The sequence below is a fragment of the Mixophyes fleayi genome, chromosome 4, assembly GCF_038048845.1.
Source record: "Mixophyes fleayi isolate aMixFle1 chromosome 4, aMixFle1.hap1, whole genome shotgun sequence".
Classification (NCBI taxonomy): Eukaryota; Metazoa; Chordata; class Amphibia; order Anura; family Limnodynastidae; genus Mixophyes; species Mixophyes fleayi.
Genome location: NC_134405.1, coordinates 6,258,286 through 6,264,285, shown reverse-complemented (window position 1 = coordinate 6,264,285; position 6,000 = coordinate 6,258,286).

Genomic DNA, 6,000 nt, shown 5'->3' with positions numbered 1-6,000 from the left:
CGTATTAGCCCCTCCGTATCCCGGCACAGGAGGTCCCACACAGTCAGAGTGTCCCTAGTAAGGGCTGGCAAGGTCTCCGTGGAAGGTCTCCACTGACCAGGTATCCATAGAAGATCCGTCAGAGAGAACTCTGGGTTGCATGCTATTTCCAGTTCTTACCCAGGGTTTAACCCCTCTTGGAAGGTACCAGTCCCGAACCTGGGACAAAATTCCAGCCTTATGATATTTTGTCATGTGAGAAAGGGCCAGTACCCCTTGTCGTTTCCCTCTAGTCATACACTGCATAGCAATACGGGGGGGTCTGGACTTCCAAACATATGTTTTCATCAGAGGGGTCAATTTGGCTAGTAACCCCGAGGAAAGGCAAAACAGGAGCATACAGAATAGGTACATTAATTTAGGGAAAAGCATTTTAAACGCTGAGATCCTGCCTAACCAGGAGACCTCAAAGCCCATCCACGACCCTATGAGCTTCAATAATTGTTGGTGTAGTAGAGAAAAGTTATGATCTACATTGAGTCTAGATGGGAAGTTATTTGAATCCCAAGATAAGTAAGTCCAGTAGTTTTCCAAGAGTAAATAAATTTATCTTTTAAGGCCTGCAATCTGGCTGCTGGGATATTTATAGGGAGTACCTCTGTCTTTGAGGTATTCAATTTATAAAGGGAAGGTCTCCCGAACTGAAACAGAAGGTCATGTATCGCTGGCAGCGAGATCTCCGGGTTAGTCACGAACAGGAGTACGTCGTCAGCGAATAAGCACACTTTATGGGATGACCCTCTCACCTCTAGTCCTGTGCATCTTTGATCAAGTCTTATTCGTGCCGCCAGGGCTTCTATAGCCATCAAATAGATAATGGGAGACATGGGGAAACCCTGTCGGGACCTATGTAACCCTTTGCGGCATCCAGAGATAGCAATAACATGTTATCATCGTTTTTATGGCATTGTTCTATTAAATGGAGAATACGTCTCGAATTGTCAGGTCTGTCTACCTGTCACAAAACCCACCTGATCTGGGTGGTTCAATTCCGGAATGATGGGAGAATGTCTGTTAGCAGTGTCGTGTTCTGTCGGCTGGTAAGTAGAGGGGTCAGTACTCAGATTATAAAGATCTGTGTAGAAGGCCGCAAAGGAGTCTGCAATAGCTCTTGGATTGGTAATCTTAGTGCCCTTGGAAGTTGTGATGGCTCCAATACGATTTCGGGCCTGTAGTCCCCGAAGGTTACCGGCTATTACCCGCTACATAGTATTTTTGGCGTAGTTTTGATAATGCCATTTGGGTTCGCTTCATAAGTAGTTTTTGCAATTCAGCTTTGACCGGTGTTCTCTCGAGATTCAGTGTTTTAGACGGGTGTGTTTTGTTCTGGGTGTCTAAAAATGTAAGTTTACGCTTCCAGTTCAGTCTGTAAATATATGTTCACCTTATGTAATCTAGAGGCTATCTGAATAATCTTACCCCGAACTACCACCTTTAGGGCGCACCAGTACGTAAACACAGAAGTATCAGCTGGGTCATTAGTTTGTGTAAAGGAGTGAATGGCATCTGCTATCTCTAATTTTGCCTCAACCGAGAGTAGCAAGTGTTCTGATAAATGCCATGGACATAACGTAAAGGGTGTTCTATTGGAAGTCCATGAAGTCAATGCATCCGTGTGTCAGACCGGACCTAAGGATAAAGGCATCACCCAATACAAATACACATAAGAATGAAGGGGTATCCAAAAATGAGCAAGAACTCAACACTGGAACCGAGGTACCCCCTCAATGTACTGTAAAAAGTCCTGGGGACGCTCGTCTAAGTCTCCAGAATCTTTAGATAAACCTTAAAGACACTCGTCTAAAGTCTGAAGATGTTTAGATGATCTTAATGCCCACTTGTTCCAACGGACCCTCCTGTATCGACCCTGAGATAAAGAGATAGAGGCTAAAGAGAGCTTGTGGAAATCCAACTCTCATCTGCCTCCAACATTTGGAGAAGAATATATTCTTGGGTCTTGGCCCAAAGGAGAGAGAACTCAGGTCGAGCTAGGGAGCACATCCCGAATCGGAGATTCTCTGCGTCTCGATCCCCCCTGAGTAGACCAGTCATTAAAAATATGGGTTCTGACTTTGGGGTCAGGCTGAGATACCGGAAGGTTCCAGGACACTAAAAGCTTTGTCCCTTCTTCAACTGAATTATGATATGTAGTTCGTTATGTCTGTGGATCAGCAGTTTCACTGGGAACCCCATCTGTAGGAAATATCATTACTTCTTAAGGTTCTTGTGACTGTTTGAAAAGCTCTTCGCTTCGCCACAGTGTGTTGGGAAAAATCTGGAAACACTTGAATGTCTTGAAGGAGATCTGTGCCTTCTGCTTCCTTGGCCGCCCGCAGAATACGTTCCTTAATATGGAAGAAGTGAATGCATAATAAGTTATCTCTGGCAACGGTGTCCAGTGCCCTCTTATTTTAGGGAGACGGTGTATGCGATCAATGATTAGGTGTTGTGTAGAAGCCGAAGGGAGAAGTTTTTGGAAAAGATTGGTGGCAAAGGATAGTAAATCTGCGTTTGTGATCCGATCTGGTATTCCCTGGATTTTGAGGTTATTACGATGCGATTTGTCTTTCATATCCGCCAACTTATCTCTCAAGATAATAACTTCTGACTCAAGTTGTTCATGAGATGTAATAAGTTCGTTATGCGAAGAGACCTATTCTTCCAATTTATTAGAAATATAAGATGTACCGTCATGGAGCCCAGTGCCACAACCTCTCATTGAATGGCTTTCATGGAGTCTCTCAACTCCGCTGATAAGTCGACTTTCAAGGTGGCTAACAAAGTTTGCATTGACTTGAAGGAAATCGGAGCCTCAGGATCGATCATTTGCGTAGAAGACTGAGTAGGTGGGGTAGATGTTAAGACAATATCAAGCTGCTCAGGATCGTCTACCCGTCCACTCCCCGTCTCCCGGGTCTTTGTTTTTTTTTTTATGTATCTTCAGTGTTGGTGTTTTCACATTCGTGAAAACGTACCCAACCCTCTGACATCCTGTTATGTCAACAAATGGATCTTTTGTTTAGGATTCACCTATTGTTTAGGCAGACAGAAGGTAAAGATAACCCCGCCCAAATGAACAATATATTACACACAGGATACCACAGTACCGATAATAGAAAATATATATATTTATATTGATACCCAGATTTATATTACTAAAGGACTGATTTATAGTTACATATAGAGACACAATCTCATTGTTATTGGCATTTTGTGGCTGTTTTGTTGCTTTATCATTGGTATGTTTTGGATATTGAAGCTTTTACAGATCTAGGAGGTGGAAACCTACTACATGCTGAGATATTGTCCTTTATGTAGGATGAAGCCAGTAAAATGATTCATTCATAGACTTTACATGATAATGTCGGCTCTACAAATTCTAAATATATCTATGATAACTTATTAACACTAAATAAAAGAGAGGTGGATTTACATCTTGCTGCAGCCACTGTATCAGACTATCATAAAGCTAAACAAATACCCAGAGTCTTCAGTCAATAACCAGCCCACTATAGGCCGTACAAACACTGAATTCTGTAGAACATAGTGGGTGATTTTAAATAACTGTTCCATGAATTTGATCAGTCTGGTTACTGAGGAGGTAAAGAAGGACCTGGTGGATGTAAGATACTAAATCACCAAGATTAATGATTCACATGATAACATCAATGATACCACCAAGGATTGGTTTATCAGGTAATTCATATAGAGAAGAGATTATCTTGTTCAAAGTTAAACTCCATAAAGTATCTCCAGACTATAAGGACCACAGAGTAGAGCCTTGGCTCTTGGGGGATATGTGCTAGACCACATAGACCCAAAAGGTGCTTTCTAAGAAGAGGTGTCTATGTCCAGGACAGCTGTAGTGAGGGGGGAACATCTCCCTTTCCAGGATGGATAATGCACTTGGTTCCTCTTCAGATCCATCTCTTGTGTTTGGAGTGAATTGTACCAGTGCAAACAGCAGAGAAAAAGGAAAAGACGCCACCTGATGAGGGGCGGCTCAAAGCACAAGGTCAGAAAAACCAACGACGGGTGTCACCAAACCGTCATTTACTACCTTACTAAAAGAAACAACTACAATTGAATAAAACATCTTACAGAAAGGTCTCAGCTTTGTGTTTTCCTTTATTCAGTCAGATTTGCCCACTGAAATCATAACTTTAAGAATACTGTAACCACTAATAAACCTACATTTTATACACCAAGCAGATTTGACCGATAAACACCAATAGCTCTATACATACTTTGGTTAGAATGGTGTCTATAGAATCCCGAGACACCTCCACAAGGGAGCTATAAGCACAACTGTTCCATTTCTGGGAGACATCTCTTACAGAGCGGGCCAGTGATAAGGATATTATAATTCAGCCAGCAAATAAAGGGGAGCTATAGTGATATTAGACTACTCATACTATCGCAATGAAGCCTTACACCAACTCAGTGATACGGATGCACATGTACAATTGGACCTTAATCTCACTTTTAAGAATAAAGTCTGTATCAATGAGAAGATCCATTTAGGCTTCACCAATAAGATCAAATCAACAGACCATAATATGATATTACATGCATCCAGCCGTCACCCTCCATTTCTTACCCTATTACAATTCTTAAGAGTCAGACAAATTGACAGTAATGATATTGAATGTCACAAACAGATGACAGATTTGGGACATATATTTATTGGGCATGGTTACAATGTACATGAGATTCAAAAGGTGATCATTAAAAGCACTTAAAATTGATAGACAGATGCTATTACAACTGAAAAAGAAGAAACTACATAACAATAATAGATTGATGGTTGGCACAACATTCAGTAACACAGTCACCTTAGACGAGCTATCAATAAAAATTGGATCTTTTTGACCAGTAATCTTGGCTTGAAAATTTATTTTTCTGATTGTCCTTTGATATGGTACAAAAGAGGTCGCATCTTAAGGGACCTTTTGGTACTAAATGACCCTGTACAAAAATCCAGCAGTCACCCATCCTTTCCCCGTCCACTTAGATTGGGCAGCATTAGGACTGATGGTTGTGTTACCTGCAACAATATGCTATTAGGAAAACACTTCAACCACCGTCATTCAGGTAAAAAGATTACAATTAACAATCTCTTTACTTGTAACAGCTCCTATATTATTGTTAAATGCCCCTGTGGATTACTATACTTGGGTAAGACTGAACAAATATATGGTAATGGATTATAACTATAACATTGTGTAATATATATTTTCCTTGAGGAAATGTTTGCCAACACATTGATCAGCACAATATGCAATATATCACATTGGTATAAAAAAAAATTGTTATTGGAGTTGGCAAATAGCTTTATGGGATTCAACTGATTTAAGATAACGGTTGATATTGGATGATTTGTAAATTTTTCCTTCAGGGTATTTATCAGCAGTAAGTAGTATTACTGGGACATGATCCTTTAAAGCTCACTGACTTGTGCAATATATTACATTGGTGTAAAGTTGTGTTTGTGTTACTGGAGTTAGCACATAGTTATATGGGATATAACTATAACATATAAATAGAAAGCCCTCTTGGCGCTCACAATGACCTCACCTGATTAAGCAGATGTCCAAGGAGACTGCAAACTTCTTAAAACATCTCACAAAATAACAAGAAAAGTGACTGCGCTCAATGGGTACATAAAGAACATGTATTAATAACATATATTTATAATAGGTCTCACTGCAAGAATAAAATACAATTATATTGTGATGTCACCATATACAGATACCATAAGGCCTATTTCCAATGCTTAAAATAGGTAATTATATAGAAACCGAACTTAACTAAATAGATGAAAGAGTCTGAATTTGTTTCTATTATATTGAATTACTACTATATGAATATAGTGTATAAGATGTATTATGAAACACTAATCTTGATATATTGTAAATAAATGAAAATTCTGCTTTGTTACTAATCTTATTGTACTCGATA